Source organism: Eumetopias jubatus, unplaced genomic scaffold (assembly GCF_037043125.1).
Source record: "Eumetopias jubatus isolate StellerSeaLion01/CBP00866 unplaced genomic scaffold, mEumJub1_p1.0 scaffold_8, whole genome shotgun sequence".
NCBI lineage: Eukaryota > Metazoa > Chordata > Mammalia > Carnivora > Otariidae > Eumetopias > Eumetopias jubatus.
This window is the reverse complement of record NW_028274814.1, coordinates 8,086,825-8,108,978: the sequence shown is the minus strand read 5'-3', so window position 1 is coordinate 8,108,978 and position 22,154 is coordinate 8,086,825. Positions and strand designations below refer to the sequence as shown.

The window sequence follows — 22,154 nt, the reverse complement described above, 5'->3', positions numbered from 1 at the left end:
ATCAACTTAAGGAATAACCACTTGAAATCTATTTGATTCCACATGTCATTCACTCTTATGAATATATTCAATATACATAACTCAGCGATATTTTTACTACATGTTCAGTCCTGTTTAAAACCCAAACAAGAATGAGTTGGGTTTTACAATACATCCTTGATTATTATTAGATAATAAATCTATGTTTATTTATATCATTAAAACCACTTTCATTCATGCGTTCATTCATTTGGCAAATTAGGAGCCTCAGAAATATTAAGATACTATTTTATGTTGTGGGATTCAAAATAAATAATCTGGTTTCACATTATAATCACCTGGAGTAATTTTTTTAAGATTTATTTATTTTAGAGAGAGAAAGGGAGAGAGAGAGAGAGAGAGAGAGAGAGAGGGTGCACATGCGGGGGGGGTGGGCAGAGGGAAAGGGAGAGAGAGAATCTCAAGCAGATTCCCCACTGAGCACGGAGCCCAATCCCAGGACTCTGTGATCATGACCTGAGCTTAAATCAAGAGTCAGATGCTTAACTGACTGAGCTACCCAGGCGCCCCAACTGGAGTGATTTTTTTAGAAATATGAATGCCTAGGCCTCAATCTCCACATATAGAATGACGATGGGGCTCTTGCATAAAAATATATTTTTTAAAGCTCTGAAGGTAATGTGCTTCTAGAATAGAGAATAACTGATGTGCACAGTTCAGACTGTGTTGTTATTTACAGAGTCAGTGCATCGGTGATGATCTCAAATGCCCACATTTAGTTTAAGACTAGAGGAGGGAGGACACTTCAGGAATCTTCTATAACAAGAATGAGAACACCAGCAAAAACTGGCAAAAGTAATTTTTTCAAAACTGTATAATTTAGTGAAAAGCTTATAACTCATCGTGTTTATGCAAGAAAAATGGCTGAATCTCAGTAAGAACAGTGAGTTTTCTGGCATTTAAAAACTTTCCGTATTCTCACCTCTCTCTACCCAGCTTGGTAGTAGCCTTGAAACCATGTTTCTGGGAAAACCTGCAGCCTAGCAGGGGAAGAATGGGTTTGGAGCTCCTCCCAAACCCCCATTCCAACAGAATGGTTACAATTTGCCTTGAAAGGCAACTTCTAAGAAAAGCTCCAAAGGCTTGTCTTTACTTCAGGGTTCGCTCACTAAGGAAAGTCCTATTCTCAGGGCATGTCATAAAAAAGATCCGTGGCAATTATTTAACATAAAAGCTGTTTGAGATGGTAATATTACTTGGGACAAATAAGAGGCTGGCCAAAACATAATTAAAAGGAAAATCTTAAAAATGGGATGTCCACAGAGGGTTTTGAAAAACTCCAACCTATTTGTAGGGATCTGAAATGCCACATGTAAGTGCAGGACCATGGCATGGTTAGGAAAGACCTGAGATAGCCCTGAATGCTCACCTCTGGCTGACCTTGAGGCTCCACACAAGTAGAAACTTGTAGAAGGGTAAAGTTGTAAACTATTGGAATGTTCAATGTGTGCCATAAAACACATACAGAACACCTCACCAAAGGATGAGAAACCTAGTGGTGCAAGGAATTTAAGGAAATCTCTGTCAACTCATTACCTGATCAATGAGGTAACAGCGCAGAAATCTTAGTGGTCACACTGACAAAGAATATAGACATTATAGAATTAGTCCAAGAAAGTCACTAACAAACAATAGCAAAAACAGCAACAAATAGCAAAAATACAACCCCTAAGATGGGGAAAATCCGGTTTCCAGAGTTTCTACATTATATTATTTAAAATACTAAGTTTCTTTCTCAAAAAAGTTATGAGACATACAAAGAAAGAGGAATGTATACCAAAAAATATAACCAAGGAAAGAAAACAGTCAATAAAACTGGACCCTAAGGAAGTCTGTACCATCTTGGCCTTAATAGATAAAGACTTTAAATCAGCTATTAAAATATGTTTCAGGAACTAAAGGTAACCATGCCTAAACAATTCAGTTTGAGACCATACCTTGGGAAGTAGGGAATATTAATAAAGAGATTGAAATTACATATAAAAAAGGAATCATTAGAAATTCTGGAGTTGAAAAGTACAATAATTGAAATGGAAAATTCACTTCATGGGACCAACAGCAGATTTGAGCATGCAGAAGACAGACTCAGTGAACTTGCAGATAGGCCAGTCAGATTATTCAGTCTGAGGAAACAAAAGAAAATTAATGAAGAAAAATGAACACATCCTCAGAAATCTATAAAACACCATCAAGCATACCATCCTACATATATGAGATATGGAAAAAGCGGAAAAGAGAGAAAGGGCAGAGAGAATATTTGAAGAAATAATGACAAACACTTCTCAAATTTGATGTAAAACTTTAACCTACATATTTATGTATCTTAATGAATTCCAAGTAGGATAAACTCAGATATACACACCTAGACAGGTCATAGTCAAATGGTGAAAGATAGAAAATGTTGAAAGTTGCAAACTGTGCTTGAAAGCTGTACATGACTCATCATGAAACTTCATTAATAGTAACAGCTGACTTCTCATCAGAAAGCATGGAGACATTACCAAGATGGACTCAGAAGTTCCAAACACTTGCTCCCCCATGGAAACATTAAATAAACAACTATAGACTAACTAATATAACTTTATAGGAGCTCTGCAAACCAGTTCAGAGATCTATAGCAAAGAAGCAAGAAAAAGTCACAATAAAAACTTCAGGAAATTTCCTGGCAGTTTTACTTTCTCTTGTCCCACCCCCTTCCTGGCAGTGGCACAGTGTGGTCAGGAGGAAGCAGACTGATTCCCAGTTCCTTCCCTTGGCCAGAAGAAGCAGAATGGAAATTATTTGAAACACTCTAGCCTGTCTGTGGGCTACCTAAGAGAGACTGATTTCTATCTCACCTGAATCAGAACTCAGACAGGAAATTGTGGCAGAGTCTGGATCTCAGGTGGCAAAAACTATGCAAGGCAGTGGCAGGCATTGTGGGGTGGGGGACTGTAGATTCACAGATACCTGGGGGCAAGAGATTACAAGCAGAGAAATATAATAAAACATCTATGCCCCCAAAGAGAAGCTGGAGTGAGACTCTGAGAAATTAAGACATTTAAAAACAGCCATGAACATGGGGAATTTTTAAAAAGGATATACACAGGCCCAGATAGGACACATACCCAGAAAAGACCCGAAGAGACCTTATACCTTCACCCTGGGCTGATTCCAATAGGAATGACAGGATCTTATTAACTAGGGGAGGTCTTCCAAACCAATCTGGAAAAACTAGGAGAGGTGGATATTTTTTCAAATGCCCACTTTTCAACAAAAGATCCCAAGACATACCAAGGAACAAAGCAACACAGTTCATTCAAAGGAACAAAATAAATCATGGTCTCATCCATGAAGGAATAAATGTGTCAGAATTACCAGGAAAAGACTTTAAAACAATTGTCTTAAGTATGTTCAAAAGCTAAAGGAAAACACAAAGAATGAAAGGAAATAAGGAAAATGATATCATATTCCTATATCATTTTCCTTAGTTCCTTTCATTTTTTGTGTTTTCCTTTATAATTTATAATAAATATAAATTATTATATATATAACATATATATAAAATTTCTCTCTGTATATCTTTCTGTGTATATATATCTCCAAATAGAAATTCTGGAGCTGAAAAGTATAATAGCTGAATTGAAAATTTCACTAGAGGGATAAAATAACAGACTCAACCAGGCAGAATAAAGAATCAGTGAACTTGAAGACAGGTGATTGAAAATTATTGAATCTAAGCAACGAAAAAAAAAAGAGAGAGAGACAGATCAATTTGGGCATTATGGGAGTCACAGAAGAAAACAGAGAAAGGAGCAGAGAGATTATTTGAATAAATAATGCCTAAAAATATCCCAAATTTGAGTAAATACGTGGATATACAAAAGTCCTCTCAAAACGTTCCACCCAACAACAGCAGAATATACATTTTTCTCAAGTACACATGAAACATTGTCCAGGATAGACTATATTTTAGGCCACAAAACCAGTCTGAATATTTTTTTAAAGATTGAAATCATACAAAGTATGTTTTCCAAACACAATGAATGAAAACAGAAATCAACACCAGAAGGAAAACTGGAAAATTCACAAATATTTGGAAATTAAACAACACACCTATAAATAACCAATGAATTAAAGAAGAAACCACATCTATTTCTTACAGGAAAAAAAATAGGAAAACAATAGAAAAAGTAAATGAAATCAAGAGTTGGCTATTCAAAGATCAATAAAATTGACCAATCTTTAGCAGGATTGACAAAGAAAAAAAAAAGACTCAAGTAACTTAGATCAGAAATAAAAGAAGGGATATAACAACCAATTCTACAGAAATAAAAAGGATTGTAAGAGAATATTATGCACAGTTGTATGCCAACAAAATGGATAACCTATATGACATGAGTAAATTTCTAGAAACACATAACCTAATAAGATTGGATCACAAAGAAGTAGAAAATTTGAACAGATCTATAACTAGCCAGGGATTTGAAACAGAAATCAAAAAGCTCCCAACAAATAAAAGCCCAGGACTAGATGGCATTACTGGTGAATTCCACAAAACATTTAAAGAAGAATTACCAATAATCCTCCTGAAACTCTTCCAAAGAATTAAAGAGCTAACATTCTCAAACTCAGTCTATGAGGGCAACACGATTCTGATACCAAAGCTAGACAGTCACTACATAAAAAGAAAACTGTAGACCAATATTGCTTGTGAATATTGATGTAAAAATTCTCAACAAAGTGCTAGCAAACCAAATTGAATAAGATTATACACCATGACAAAGTGGGATTTATTCCTAGAATGTATGGATAGTTCAACATAAGAAAATCAATAAGTGTAATATATCACATTAAGAGAATGAAGGTAAAAATCCATACAAGTATGTCAGTTGAGGCACAAAAAGCATTTAACAAAATCGAATACCCTTACGTGATTTTTTAAAAAAGATTTTATTTATTTAATTTGTCAGAGAGAGTGAGAGAGCACAAGCAGGGGGACGGGCAGGCAGAGGGAGAAGCAGGCTCCCCGCTTAGCAGGGAGCCAATGTGGGCTTCGATCCCAGGACCCTGGGATCATGACCTCAGCCGAAAGCAGACGCTTAACTGACTGAATCACCCCAATGTCCCACCTGTACATGATTTTTTTAAAAAACAACAAACTCAGAATAGAAGGAGACTATTTCAACATAATGAAAGCCACATAGAAAAAACTCACAGCTCATAGCATAATCAATGATGAAAGCCCTTCAAGATCAGGAGCAACACAAGTACGCCTGCTTTCACCACTTCTATTTGACATAGTACTGGAAGTCCTAGCCAACTGGACTTCCTAAGTCCAGTTAGAAAAGAGAAAGAAATTTTATTTTTTTAAAGATTTACTTATTTATTTTAGAGAGAGAGAGAAAGAAAGAGAGTGTGTGCAAATGGGGGGGGGGCAGAGGAAGAGGGAGAGAATCTCTAGCAGACTCTGTGCTGAGCCCCACAAGGGGCTTGATCTCCTGATCCTGAGATCACGACCTGAGCTAAAACCAAGAGTTGGACATTTAACCAACTCAACCTAACAGACACCCCAAGAAAAAGAAATTTTAAAATCCAAATTGGAAAGGAAGAAAAAAATTACCTCTGTTCACAAATGACATGATCCTATATGTAGAAAGCCCTAAATTTTACAATAAACTAGTAGAATAACTGAATTGAGCAATGTTGTAGGTTACAAAATCAACATGCAAAACTCCACTGTGTTTTTATATACTAATAATGAACAATGTGAAATGGAAATTAAGAAAACAGTGCCAATTACAATAGCATCTAAAGAATGAAATACTTAGGAATGAACTTTAAGCCAAAGAGGTAAAAGATTTGTACACTGAAAACTGTACAACATTGGTAAAGAAATTAAAGTAGACACAAATAAATGGAAAGATATCCGTATTCATAGATTGGAAGATTTAATATTGTTTAGATGTCAATGCTACCCATAGTGATCTATAAATTCAATGCAATCACTATCAAAATCCCAATAATTTTTTTGCAGAAATAAATTCATCCTAAAATTCACATGGAATCTCAGGGGACCCTGAACTGCCAATATGATCTTGAAAAAGAAGAACAAAGTTGGACTCCTCAGACGTCCTCATTTCAAAATTTACTACAAAGCAATGGTAATTAGAAGAGTGAGGTAGTGACTTATAAACAGACATGTAGACCAATGGAATAGGATAGAGACCCAGATATAAACCCTTGGGTATTTATTTTGTTGAATGGTTTTTGACAGGACCATTCAATGGGGAAAAGGACAGTTTTTCAACAAATAGTGTTGTGAAAATTGGATATCCACATGCAAAAAGAATGAAGTTGGACCCTTACTTTTAAACCATATTAAAAAAATTAACTCAGAATGGATTAAGGACCTAAATGTAAGACCTGAACTATAAAAATCCTAGGAGAAAAGAATCCAAAGGACAATGAAGCTAAGTTATGAGCATGCTGAGTTCAGGTCTAGAAGCAGAATAATAAAAGTATTCTAGGCACGGGACCCAAATCTATTTCACTTCTTAAAAATAGGGGTACAAAAGGGCTTCCACATTCATGAAAGGAGGCAGGAAAACATTACTACTAACCACTACCTATGGCTACTTCTTATATGAAGATGTGTGTCTAGAGAAATGGAGGGCTGTAACCTTGTGACTAGAAACTTGGGTCTCAGTTAAATGTCTGAGTCAGTGAATTTTGAGATGGTACAATTCCTGATGGCAACAAAGTACAATGTGATCCTGGGAGTTCATGGCTGAGGTGGACATAATGATATGATCAGTTTAATGGATGAGATTAATTTAATAAAGTAACTAGTAATTAATAACTGTACTTTCAAAATAAGATGGTTAAATGGTTTCACAAATAGCTAATTTGTTGGCATGATTTTGTACATACCTGTTTAGAATAAGCTATCCCTCAGCATTATCAACAATAGCCAAACTATGGAGGGAGACCAAATGTCCATTGACTGATGAATGGATAAAGAAGATGTGGGGTGTGTGTGTGACACACACACACACACTGACACACACACACACACACACACACACACACACACACACACTGGAATATTACTCAGCCATCAAAAAGAATGAAAACTTGCCCTTTGTAATGATGTGGGTAGAGCTAGAGTGTATTATGCTAAGTGAACTGACTAAGTCAGTCAGAGAAAGACAAATGCCATATGATCTCACTCATATGTGGAATTTAAGAAAGCAGATGAACATATGGGAAGGGGGGGGAAGAGGAGAGAGGGAAACAAGCCATAAGAGACTCTTAATGATAGAGAACCAATTGGATGTGGGTGGGGGATGGGCTAGATGTGTGATGGGAATTAAAGAGGGCACTTATTGTGATGAGCACTGGGTGTTGTATGTAGTGATGAATCACTGAATTCTACTCCTGAAACCAATATTGTACTATATGTTAACTAACTAAAATTTAAATTTTTTAAAAAGGCTATACCTTTGGTTGTAACTTTCCATTCTGTATATTACACCTCTGTCAATTCCATCCCTTCCTAGACTACAACCTGCATTGCAGCCCTTTTTGGAGTAGGGTCTGAGAAGCACATGGAATGGGAGAGCAATAGTAGAGCAAGAGAAGAATCCAGGTGAAAGCAACAGATTTGACCTTAGATGGTGGTCCTTCCAGCTGTAGTCTGAAGATGAGCTGTTTAACACCCTCACTATTATTTTGGTCCTTCATGTCCCCACTTGAAAATCTGGCATACAGAAAAAATATTTGTAATACAGTTCACTTTAATCTTTTAGGATTTTAAGAACTGGGGGCCAGATGAGTATACTTTGAACTATTTGGCCATAGAGTTGACTTAAAAATGATAGCAGACCACAACCAGGCAGGGTCACATTTTCAAAAGGTTTTAAATTTTTTTAATAAACTGTGTAGCCTGTTTGGCACACTGTTGGACAACTATACATTCTAGGGCCCAAATATGACCAAATCAAAGCTCATAAACCATGTTTATGGCAATATTCTTAGTACGAAACTATACCACTATACATGCCTTCTCTAGCTTCTCTTCGGCTTCCTGATCGGGCATGGGTCATTGGACGGCTGAAGTTAAACAGAGAGTGATGTCAGATTTCTGTCCTGTTTGATCAGCTGTGTTCTGTCACACCTGGAGTCAGGAAGCTGGCCTCATCCACGCTCAGGTCTCAACATTCCTGGCTAAAATTGCCTAAGCATGTATTCCAACCTCACAGAAAGTAACTTTCTCTTCTCTTTTGGGGAATCATTCTCAAATGTCTCTGATTAGCTACTCTCCTTGGAAGAGATCCTTAGGCCACTGGTTTTGAAATTACTAGCGATTATTTTCCTCCAAGATCAAAATTCAGAACCAGACATTATTTTCTAAACAAGCAGCAAAATTTAAGTTTAAGGAAGTTACAAAGCCAAATGATCTCATGGATATATTACTGATTTGGAAGACAGATTGAGTTTTCTTCCTAATTCTACAACTGGCTTACTATACATGCAGAGTATTTATTCTAAAATGAGACTACCTGGTTCCTATCTAATTCATAAGTGGTGGTTATAATATAAAATTTTAATATAAATTTGCCTTATAAAAAGGCAAACATGTTTAAATGTCTATTTTTTCTTACTAAAAACTTTTTAACCATTACTGAAAAGAAGCAGAATTAAGAAAATCAAATACTACCTTGCAACATTCAAAAAAAGAAATAACATAAAAATGTAATGATATGTTACGAAAGAAAATGATTCTTATAAATGTCGGTAAGAGACAAGAAAGTAATTAGAAGTGACGGACGAATTATATATTCTTTATATGAGTTTCTGTATTTTTCAATACCTTATTGTTCATGGAGCACAAATTTGAGTTGACTTTTTGCAGCAGAGTTTTGCTTCGTAAGAACAAAGAATTTAATGCATGGATTTTTGCCAGACTCAGCTGTTGCATTCTTTACATCACAAGTTTGTAATACTGAACACCTGTTCAACCACTGTTTTTCTCCAAAAATGTGTTTGATCATTCAGCTTGAAAGGAACAGCTTTTCACTTCCATTTACAAATCTCTCACACTTTTCACAAAATACTTAATTGTCTGCAACCATACTTGTGGCTCATGAAATTTACTAAATAACATCACTATAGAGGTCATTAGTCTCTCTATCCTTTGTAGCAAGCTTAAGTGGAAAAAAACCCAATAACTAACTTTCCTTAAGCCTCACACAAAAAACTCACCTCAAAATGGTACACTGTTAAATAAAATGACTTGAAAAAATACGAAGTGAATTTTTTTGGTTAGTTCACTTTAGTTCCTCAGTTCTTGATAGACTGAAGAACACTAGGTAGTTCTCTGATGGAAGACGCTTACTTTCTGTCTTAGGTAGTCTTTCAAGTTTTATATATGACCATAAAACAGATTCATATTTCACATTCTGATTTTCCAGTCATATAGAGAATGGACAAATAATTATAAAGCTCGCGAAACATACCTTTTTCACCGAGCACATTTTCTTTACCACTGAGAAGCTATAAAAAACTATTTTATACTGACTTTCTCAAAAATGAAGGACAATTTTATGCTTTCTAATTAAGACACGGGTGTGCTGGTGAAAGTCAGTCCTCCTTACCATGAAGATCTCACATTCCATTTGTTTTATGCATCTAACAACAACTTATAATGCAGCTGCAATGCAAAAGTACATTATGACTCTTTATTTGTCTCAGCGATCCCACAATTCAGTACCAAAGTATGTTGCTGCTCAGCTCATTCACTGATAGATAGCTTTAAATACTCCTTTGCGAGAAAAGATGCAATACATTCACTAGAACTGATTTTCACGTCTCATTTTCTTAACAGATAGATCTGAAAATGTGTTCTAATACACATGCTGTTAAAAATATAAAAAATGGATAACATCTGTTTTGAACAGTTGACATTTCACCATATCCATTCCACATGGAGTCAAACAGTGCGCTTAGGTTTCATGATGCCTGACAGACGTGGCAGGGACCCTGAAATAGCCATAACTTGTCTGGAGGCTTGGCTTGTGCTCTCTTCCCATTTGTGTTGCTCTGAGCTATAATTGAAAATGGCTGATTTCTGCAGCATCTCTGTCAGTGCTGTTAATCCAGACAAAGAAGTTCTTTATTTCAGAATGGTGCCAAATCCTATCATTCATAAGTTAATCAGCCTAAATGACTTGCAAAACATCTTATGTGAAAAAAATGTGGAAATCCTTTCTTACAAAATAAAAGGCAATCTTTCCGCGAAAGTTGAGTCATTAACTTACCTGAAAGGGGGCGGTGTGGGGGAGGAGGAGGGAAGAATGGACCAAAATATCTGGCAAGATCTCTTATGGTTCCATTATTTTACTGCAAGCTGGATGCCCAGCATATTCAAAACTGTTTTCTGCCTCTATTCTCCTTCAGAACTTACAATCTCATTAGAAAACAATTTTAATTCACCTAAAGAAAATAGCATATCCAAGCTCCTACTTGAAAATGCTAAATTGAATATCATCAAGTGGGATAAATTTTGGATGGTGATAAAAAATAAGACACATGAGACCCCAAGAGTTCCAAGTACACATAACTTCCCTCCATGCATATAGACATTTACAAGTATCTTTACCCATGTTATTTCAGCTAATCCAAAAGGCAGTTGATTGTAAAATGCCCCATTATTTTACATACCACCAAGGAAAACACTGCCCTTTAACTTATGACACAATGTCAATTACAAAATACTTCCCTGAGCTACTATGTTTGAATTTCCTACCAATAGATCAGAGGTAACTTTACTTTCTCTCCCTATGTGAAAGAACATTCTAGAAAGGCTCAATTGTTTTTAACCTCATTCTGTATTTTAACTTAATTGCATAAATGTTATGCATTTATGTTAAGATGATAAAAAAAAGGTATACAAAATGTAATGTGTACCTGCAGAGGGTTTGGCAAATAGTACTAAATCATGTTGTTAAATTAATTATTTGATATGCCCAGAAATTAAATAAAATCACTGCTAACTTTTAATATTATATTAATTATATTGATTTTAACTTTTAATTTTATTTTATTCATGTATTGTCACAAAACTCTTCAAGGCAAAATGAAAACTTTAAGTGATTAAGAAGTATAAACCTGGTCCATTTACTAATTATTAATATTACAACATATTCTGCTCAGGCATCATTTTATATTCTGGGGCTGTCTTTAACACTGACTTAAGGCAGCCAATGGAAGTAACAGAAGACGTTGTACCTCCTTGAGTATAATACATGCATGAAACGGATAAAAACTTATTCAGGGGCGCCTGGGTGCCTCAGTCCTTAAGGGTCTGCCTTCGGCTCAGGTCATGATCCCAGGGTCCTGGGATGGAGCCCTACGTTGGGCTCCCTGCTGCACGGGGAGCCTGCTTCTCCCTCACCCACTCCCCCTGCTTGTGTTCCCTCTCTGTGTCTCTCTCTGTCAAATAAATAAATAAAATTAAAAAAAAAAAAACACGTATTCAACCCTCAGGTTACTATGTCATAGGTTAAGAATGGAATCAAAACCAAAACAAAACCTTTCCTATTGATTTGTGATTAATTTTTGGTATAAGCATTGAAAAAACAAAGATCAACAATTCATGGATTTGAATGATTAGGTTTAGTGTGGGGAAAAAGGATTACTCAATAAAATACAGAAACATTGTTGAAAGCTTACTAAAATCAATATAGCAAGGCCCAAATGTCCTAGTGTGGTTTACACTGAAATTGTTTCAGAAGTATAAATGCTTCAAGATTGAAAATTCAATTATATGTGTTTCATTTTCAATGGTTTAGTTTTGTGAATTTTGAAAAGCACATTTTTTTTAAATCTTAATTTTTTAGTTTCTCTCATGGAAGATGGCAAATACTGATGGAAACTAAACCCTGAAGGTAAAATTTTACTTCAACGTTTCCAAAACCGAGCAAGTGTCAGAGAGTTAAATAATGGAAATTTCAAATGATTTTTAAAGCTTCTTTTTTTAAACATACTCTATTATTTAGAACAGTTTTAGGTTCACAGAAAAGCTGAGCAGAAGGTACTAAGGTTTCCTATATCCCCTGTCCCCACACATGCACAGTGCCCCTCATTATCAACGTAATGGTACCCCACCATATGGTACACCAAAAATACTTTTAAAATATCCCCCCAAATTAGTACACTAAATGATATTTTTTAGGCTTGCAGCATTTACATTTTGAGGTTCTCAAAGCTTAAAACAGCCCTAAGACTTTTAAGGAAATCCCATATTTTCCGGAGCAATGGGACATTTCTTCACAAAGGAATCGCCCAGAAAAAGCTTAGAAATTAAAACTGCAGAGACTTGCTTGTTGATGTGGATGGCAGCTATTTTGTGGTGGAACCATAGCACAGGGTATGGGGTTAGAACTGGGTCACAGCGTAGCTCAGTTACCATTCTAGTTATGTGATCTTGAGCAAGTAATTAAATATTCTGATGACTTAGTTTCCTCAGAAGCAAAAATAACTGGTTGTGCAGTTAGTTGAGATGATGTATGTGAAAGGTTATAGGTTACATACATATAAATAATTATGGTTATGGTGAAAACAGAATGACAGTCTAGTGTGTAAAGATATAAGTACTATGTAACCTGCTTTACAACATAAATCTGGATGAAGAGTTGAAAGTCCCAGAGGGACACCATCTCTAGGAATGATCACGTTAGCTAAAGAAAGTCTCTGGCCAAATTAATCTATGGGGCCATACTTCTTCTTCTTTTGTTATCATCTACTTATTTTTTTTTATCATTTTAAGTTTTTATTTAAATTCCAGTTAGTTAACATACAGTATTAGTTCCAAGTGCAAAATATAGTGATTTAACACTTCCACAGAACACCAGGTGTTCATCATAGTAAGTGCACTCCTTAATCCCTATCATATCATTTTATTTATTTTTTTCATCATAGTAAATGTACTCTTTAATCCCCATCATCTATTTCCTCTATTCCCCGCCCCCCCCATCTCCCTTTTGGTAACTATCACAGTTCTCTATAGGTAAGAATCTGTTTTTTGGTCTCTCTTTTTCCTTTGCTAATTTATTTCTTAAATTCTACATATGAGTGAAATCGTATGGTATTTGTCTTTCTCTGATTGACTTATTTCACTTAGCATTACACTCTCTAGCTCCATCCATGTTGTTGCAAATAGCAAGGTTTTATTCTTTTTATGGCTGAGTACTATTCCATTGTATATATACACCACATCTTCTTTATCCATTCATCTATCAATGGATACTTGCGCTGTTTCCAATAGTTTGGCTGTTGTAAATAATTCTGCTACAAACATAGGGGTGCATGTATCCCTTTGAATTAGTGTTTTTGTATTTTTGGGCTAAATACTCAGTAGTGCAATTACCGGATTGTACTGTAGTTCTATTTTAAATTTTTGAGGAAAAAAATATTCCAGTTTTCCACAAACTGGCTGCACCAGTTTGCATTCCCACCAACAGTGCAAGAAGGTTCCTGTTTCTCCACATCCTCACCAACACCTATTGTTTCTTGTGTTTTTGATTTTAGCCATTCTGACAGGTATGAGATTATATCTCATTGTAGTTTTGATTTACATGTCCCTGATGATGAGTGATATGGAGCATCTTTTCATGTGTCTATTGGCCATTTGTCTGTCTTGGAGAAATGTCCATGTCTTCTGCCCATTTTTAATTGGATAATTTGGGTTTTGGGTATTGAGTTGTATCAGTTCTTTTATATTTTGGATACTAACCCTTTATCAGATATGTCATTTGCAAACATCTGTTCCCATTCTGTAGGTTGCCTTTTAGTTTTGTTGATTGTTTCCTTTGCTGGGCAGAAAATTTTTATTTTGATATAATCCCAAAAGTTTATTTTTGCTTTTATTTCCCTTGCCTTAGGAGAAATATCTGGAAAAATGTTGCTACAGCTGATGTCAGATTACTGCCTGTACTCTCTTCAAGAATTTTTATGATTTCCTGTCTCACGTATAGGTCTTTCATCCATTTTGAATTTATTTTTGTGTATGGTCTAAGAAAGTGGTCCAGTTTCATTCTTTTGCATGTGGCTGTCCAGTTTTTCCAACACCATTTGTTGAAAAGACTGTCTTTTTCCCATCGGCTATTCATTCCTCCTTTGTCAAGATTAATTGACCATATAATTGTGGGCTTATTTCTGGGTTTTCTGTTCTATCCCATTGATCTATGTGTCTATTTTTGTGCCAGTACCATACTGTTTTAATTACTACTGCTTTGCAATATAACTTGAAAACTGGAATTGTGATACTTTCAGTTTTGCTTTTATTTTACAAGATTGCTTTCACTATTTGAGGTCTTTTATGGTTCCATACAAATTTTAGGATTGTTGTTCTAGCTCTGTGAAAAACACTGTTGGTACTTTGATAGGGATTGCATTAAACCTGTAGATTGCTTTGGGTAGTATAGACATTTTAATAATATTTGTTCTCCCAATCCATGAGCATGGAACATCTTTCCATTTCTTTGCATCATCTAGAATTTCTTTCATCAGTGTTTTATAGTTTTCAGAGTACAGGTCTTCAACCTCTTTGGTTAAGTTTATTCCTAGGTATTTTATTGTTTTTGGTGCAATTTCATTTCTGCTGCTTCATTATTGGTGTGTAGGAATACAACAGATTTCTGTACATTGATTTTGTATACTGCAGCTTTACTGAATTCATTTATCAGTTCCAGTAATTTTTTGGTGGAATCTTTAGGGTTTTCTATATAGTATCATGTCATCTGCAAATAGTGAGTTTTACTTCTTTCTTACAAATTTGGATGCCTTTTATTTCTTTATGTTGTCTAACTGCTCTGCTAAGACTTTCAGTACCATGTTGAATAAAAGTGGTGAGAGTGTACATCCTTGTCTTGTTTCTAACCTTAGGGGAAAAGTGCTTAGTGTTTCACCAATAAGCATGATGTTGGCTGTGGGTTTTTCATTTAAGGCCTTTATTATGTTGAGATATGTTCCTCTAGACCTACTTTGTAGAGAACTTATATCATGAATGGATGTTGTACTTTGTTGAATGTGAAAAAGCATCTATTAAAATGATCATATGGTTTTTATCCTTTCTCTTACTCATGTGACATATCACACTGATTGTTTTGTGAATATTAAACCACCCTTGCATCCCAGGAATAAATCCCATTTGATCATGGTGTATGATTTTTTAAGTACATTGTTGGATTCCATTTGTTAGTATTTTGTCATGGATTTTTGCATCTATAATCATGAGAGATATTGGCCTGTTGTTCTCCTTTTTTGTGGGGCCACACTTTTTTAAAAAATATTTTATTTATTTATTTGACACAGAGAGAGCACAAGCAGGGGGAATGGCAGGCAGAGGAAGAGGTCAAAGAGGTTGCTGCCTGTGTTCTGTGTGTGTGACATCTGTCACCCCATTGATCTCCAGGGTTGATTCAGCTGATCTGCCTGGCTAGGTGGGTGTCCCCTTCCTCCCTCACTGCTCCATGTGCATCCTTCCCGAAGCTGTGCATTCGGTCAAAGAGGATGACCTTCCCCGATAGAGGAGGACCGTTCTTCGGTCAAGGGTATATGAGTAGCTGCGCTCCCCTGCTAGAACCTCCAAATAAGCTCTCAAGGGGCCATACTTCTTACCTGTTTAATGGAAACCATGGATTAAGCCCTGGGAAACTATGATTTACCAGTGGATCAGAGGTAGCTTAATTTTCTCTATGTGAAAAGAATATTTTAGAAAAGCTCAAATTAAAATTTTTGTTTCACTAACCTCATTCTTCTTTAACACTGGAAATTTATTTGCATAAATAAATTATGATATGGCCAGACAACAAAATACTATACAGCCAAGAAAACTAGACAGGGATATGGAAAGACATTATGTAGAGAATAAGAGAGATATTCACAATTCATTGTTAAGGAAAAAACCCCAATCTAACTCTTAATGATTAGCCCCAAGTACTGAAATTACGGGTAATTTTTTCCCCTGGCTGTTATTTTTAATTAAAAAACATTTTTAATTGTGGGAAAAAACTCATAAAGCTCCTTGTTTTTATTCACTTTCCAAATTTTACATAGTGAGCATGTAACTATATGTAATCATGTAAATCTTGAGGTTTACAGCTCTTTGCAGGGGTCACCTTAAAGAAGACAACCCTCCATTATTTGCATATCTTAGACTTGGGCTATCTAAACAACAGCCACTAGCTACATTTGGCTATTTAAGTTAATTAAAGTTAATTTAAATAATTTAATTAAGCTAAAGCTTAATATAATTAAAAAGTCTGTTCCTTAGTCATACTAGTCACATTTCAAGTGCTCAATTCTGTGGCTAATGGTTACCATATCTGAAGAATACATTTCCATCATCACAGAGAGTTCTATTAGATAGAGCTGCCTTAAACCATGGATTGCGATCTGTATACACAATGAGATCCTCTTTTTCAATATTATAAATGTGCTTTCTTCATTTTGCCTTTCCGAGCACAGGACCTCTTTTGTACTCTACCACTGAGGTATCCTTCTACCTTGGGAAGATGAGTTTTGTTCTATAAAGATGCAAGGAGAGAGACCAATATAATATTCATTTACCTTCTGATCCTAGAAAATAGGATTTTTCAAAAAGACAAGAGCCTTGCAAATCAGGCTATTTTCTTTCTTTCTTTTTTTTTATTATTATGTTATGTTAGTCACCATACAGTACATCATTAGTTTTTGATGTAGTGTTCCATGATTCATTGTTTGCATATAACACCCAGTCCTCCATGCAGTACGTGCCCTCTTTAATACCCATCACCAGGCTAACGCATCCCCCCACCCCCTCCCCTCTAGAACCCTCAGTTTATGTGCTATGGTGAGCACTGTGAATTGAGTAAGACTGTTGAATCACAGACCTGTACCTCTGAGACAAATAATACATTATATGTTAAAAAAAAAAAAAGAAGATAGCAGGCAATTTTCTTGAGGAAAGGTGTTCTAAGTTTCCTTCTGTCTCATTTCATGGGCCAAACCTGGCATATGAGACCAAGAGTCTTCAAAATTTTGGCTCACATATCACAATACATTTTTGAAAAAATATGTATCCATCTATTACAAATTGACATCTAAAAATGCTCACCAAAAATTCAGTCCTAGAAGATATATTTTCTGATATATATGTCATCAAAATTTTTCCTCTGAATATTTAGTTAATTCAATTTATGGATGTGTCTTCTATATTACCTAATCAGAAATACCAGTCCTCGTTGTTGAAATAATCAGCCAAATTATACTTAACTGTCAACTAGGAAAAGTCTGACTTCAACTTTTTATATTTAGATAAGGGTATTCAGATCCTTTTGATAATTTTTAAATTCAATGATGATAGATAGACAGGAGACTGGCTATGTGTGTGTCATCTGGATGAAATAACAAGTTGCCTTTTTCAGTATTTCTTACCAGAAGTTCTTCTGGCTTGCTCTCAGTGGACTCACTTTTAGGAATTAGGCATTCTAGAAGTGTCCTTTTGGTTGGCACTCCACAAGTTTTTTACACTACTCAGAGCAAGGTGCTTGTAAAATTAAGGAATACTTAGAGCTATTCCTTCCTTCCTTCATTCCCTCCCTCCCTCCCTCCTTCCCTCCCTCCCTTCCTACATCTGCTACACACATACCCTCTCTCCCTCTCTCTCATACCTTTCCCATATTAATCATTCCCTTAAACCTGAGGTATCTTCTGGACTTCATACTGTCTCCTCTTAACAGCTAAACCTCTAGTAAGAACTATTAACCCTATTTATATCTATTTCTCCCCTTAATTAATTTCTTACCCCACTGACATCTGACTTAAATTCTCTCTTCTCGATTAAAATGTCTATGAACAATGACCACCTAGTTTTCATATTTAATGTACTCATTTCAATTTCAAAGGTAAATGACCTCCTAGGGGCAAATGATATTATTGAATATGACCCCCCCTCCCTTCTTGAATTTGTTTCCTTTCTTGCCTTTCTTGTCACCCTCCCTGATTATAATCTATCTTAGTCTTCTACCTTAGATTTGTATGACTTCTCTTCGCCCTTCTCTCCTCACTCCCCACCCTCTGCCTTTCCTTTATTCTTCAGACTTCAGCTACTTCTGACATGCTGGTAATTCTCACATATCCATCTCCAGTCCTGAGTTCTTTCCAGATACCCAGGTTCATATACTCAAATGACTGGATAGCTCTACCTGGTTGAAAGCAAATCCACCATCTTTGCCTGACATCACGTTCTTCTCATGTTTTGTAAAGTTACTATTTCTTAGTTGTTGAAGTTAAAATAGAAAAACAAAAAAAATTCAAACTCTCTCTTGACCTCCTTCTCACAGCCAACATCCACTCAACAATATCTGAATCTACTTTGCAAGTATTTCTTTTCTTTCTTTCTTTTTTTTTTTTTTTTTAGAGAAAGAGAGTGGGGGAAGGGCAGAAGGAGAGGGAGAGAGAGAATCTTAAGCAGGCTCCATGCCCAGCGAGGTTGATCTCACAACCCTGAGATCATGACCTGAGCCGAAACCAAGAGTTGGACGCTTAACCAATTGAACCACGCAGGCGCCCCTGAAATTATTTCTTATACTGACTCTTCCTCTTTGCCCACACTGCCACTGTGTTAGGTCAGATTCTAATTATGTTCACCTGAACCACTGCACAAGCCTAATTAATCACCCACTCATATCTTCTAATTAACTAATCTGCTCACATCACTTCCTTGTTTAAAATTCTTCAAACACTTGTGTTACCTAAACGATAATGCGTACAGAGGAGGAGTGTAGCTCTTGGTAAGAGTAGTGAACAAGCAGATATCATGCATCTGCTTTTCCCGCAGGAGCGATACGATGGCGGCTGAGGTTTCCTTTTCTTGAGAACAATTTAAAGACACTAAGGTGGTAGGAGTATAGAATGTGCAGAGGGCAGGTAAGGTTCATCAGAAATGGAGCAAGTCGGAGCTCTTTCTGGAGGCTTGGATCCAGTGGAGGCCTTGGGGCCAAGGGCTAAATGACAAACATGTTGGGCTGTGTTTAGTTTGAGTGTGGTTCAGTTTAGGTTGCTAGCATTGTCAGATATTCAGGACAGAAATCCTGGGCAGGAATAATGAAAATGAAAATACTGGAATGTCTCTTACAGAATGTCTTATAACAGCTAGTAATAGATAAATAGGCAGATTTGTAGTTAAAATCCATGTGAATAAAGGACACAATTTACACCCAATAACAGCACTATGTAGAAATGTTATCTATACACGAAATGGTATCTCATCGATGAAACAGAATTAAGTTCTGTATTTAAATTTATATTTTTGATGATGATTGAGAATGAACCAGTATCTATAACATCCTTCTCCAGGAAAAGTAAAGACCTTTAGTATGTGTTTACCTATGGAATCATCTGGCAGTTTAGATTCAGACTGTTACTGTGATAATACTATCTGCTTTTACTTTATGCTATTACTTTTAAATTCTTTCTTAAAAATTTTATAAAATTTGAGAGCCATATTATCAACACAAATTTATATTTAACTATAAATTTCAGGGAGTAATTGTTTCTATAACTAATGTTATTCTCTTTTTTAAAATCTTTTGTTTTGCTGGGAAATAGTCTATACTTTTTTTTTTTCCAGAAAAGGTTTATGGGGAATAAGCTTCCTGAGTCTTGACATTTCTGAAAGAAAAATGTCTTTATTCTGTCCTTACTCCACACTCACTTGAATGCTAGTTTTTATAGGATATAGAATTCCAGGATAGAAATACTTTCCTCTGAAGACAGTAAAGGATTTGTTCCATTTTCTTTTACAATTTATTGTGAATGATGTTAAATCTAATACTGGTGTGTTCCTTGTTCTTATGTAACTTTTTCCTTTCCTTTAATTTTCTGGAAACGTCAAATTTGAATTTATGTCAAGGTATAGATAACTTTCTTTGTTTTTCCTGCTTGGCACTAAAGGGATCTTTTCAATCTGAAGACTAGAATCTTTCTTCAACTCTTCAATTTACAGAAACTTCCCACTTTTTTTTTTAACGATGATTTTTCTTCCCTTCAATTGCTCTCTTTCCTTTCCTGTATTTTCTTGTGCTATTTTTTTTCAAACCTCCCCCCGACCTGCTATTTTCTTTTTACTTTTACTTTGCATTCTTATTTATTGGACTTTATCTTTCAGATAATTACACAGTCATACCTACTATTTGTCTCTTCTATTAAATTTATTGTTTAGCCAAATACATATATTTTTAAGACTTATTTATTTCTTTATTAGAAGGGGGAGAGGGGCAGAGGGGGAGAGAGAGAGAGAGAGAGAGAGAGAGAGGATCCTCAAGCAGACTCCCCACCAAGCATGGAACCTGATGCGGGGCTCGATCCCAGGACCCCTGAGATCATAACTTAAGCCGAAATCAAGAGCTGGATGCTCAACTGACTGAACCACCCAGGTGCCCCACCAAATATATTTTTAATTTCCAAAAAGTCTTTGTTGATCTATGAATGACCTTTTCTTTAATAACAGCCTTTTTGGATATAGTATTCCCCTTGGGTCATTCTGAAGATACAAATTTTTTAAAATTTCATATTATATTCTGTTCCTTACATTATCTCTGTTTCCTCTGAAGTTAATTCTACTTATCAATACTGGCTTGTCTCAAATACCATTAGTCTTCCTTAAATAATTGGTGATCCTTTGTTGTTCATATTTATGAGTGAAGGACTGGGCTGATTAGTTCAGGTAACTGATAAGGATATCCTTCAAGGATATGTAGTGATATTTCCTTAGTGAGCTCTTCCTTGGTCCCTAAATAATAGCATTTAAATTTTATATTTTACAAATTTCTGTGGACCTTCTTATATAGGATAGGAATTACATTATACATCTACTTCTGAAACTTGGTATTTTTGCTCTATTTATCTATAAAGGTCATTCATAGATCAACAAAGACTTTTTGGAAATTAAAAATATATTTGGTGGGGCATCTGGGTGGTTCAGTCAGTTGAGCATCCAGCTCTTGATTTCGGCTTAAGTCATGATCTCAGGGTCCTGGGATTGAGCCCTGCATCAGGTTCCATGCTTGGTGGGGAGTCTGATTGAGGATTCCCTCTCTCTCTCTGTTTTTGAGGTGTATTGATATTGATGAATACATTACTGAAATACATTTGTTTTTCACTGCTGCATTGTATGATATTATATGACCACAGTATCATCCTATTGTCCATTTTCCTGTAGGTTGACATTTGAGGTGTCTTATTTTTTGTTATAAAATATTGTTATGTTTTATTATATTTATTTTGCTGCTATAAAAAAATGGTTCTATTGACCAGTTTGTAATAGGTCTCCTCTATTATTAGTACCCATCACTATTCACTTTTTACAAAAGATTATTTCTAGTCACAAATATTTAGGATGATATTTAGAGTCATGTTAAGTTTATTATAGGAGTAATCCTTTAAATAAAAGTATTCAACAGAGAAAAATATCTCTAGCAACAAGGATTTGAAAAGGCAATCTCTAAATCAATAGAAAAAAATTTTAAGAAAATAGAAATAGGCTGAAAAGAGATCTTTATAGAAAATAATAAAATTTACAAATGAAGAGCTAAAATTCTTCCAGTTCAGTCTTTTTTTTTTGTCATGTAAAAATTTTATTTATGGGTTTTATATCCAGTCTTTATTGATAAAGAAAAGTGGGATTCATGAAATTATTTTACTTTTTCAAGGTAACAAAGAACTTGGTGATCTTTCACTGTCGTATTTCAGGTTATATAAATAAGATAGAAGCAATTTTATGCTTCTTAGAGTAGCAGGTAAATACAGACAATTTTCTTATCACCCAAGAGATAAGAACAGTCAACTTCTCTTCCTCTTGACTTACCTGGCGTACCTGTTTCAATTGCACCAGCCAGGTGGAACTTGCTAAGCACTGCCACCTGAGCCTAGTTTCATTTGGCATTTAAAAACTAACCAGGAAAAGGCATTGCTCAAAAATTATTTTGGCACAAACATTCAGCACTCTTTTCTACAAGGTAAGTTGGACCAAAAGTAAGTCAAAAGCAATTAGGACTGTGATGACATTATTCAATATAGTATTAGAGATT

The 22,154-nt window shown here is 35.5% G+C and overlaps 1 protein-coding gene across 4 annotated transcripts in view; it reads right to left on the bottom strand.

The window, feature by feature from the left end:
- Positions 1–22,154, bottom strand: part of ODAD2 (outer dynein arm docking complex subunit 2) — a 176,826-nt gene that overhangs the window by 64,121 nt on the left and 90,551 nt on the right. The gene's annotated exons all lie outside the window — the stretch shown is intronic.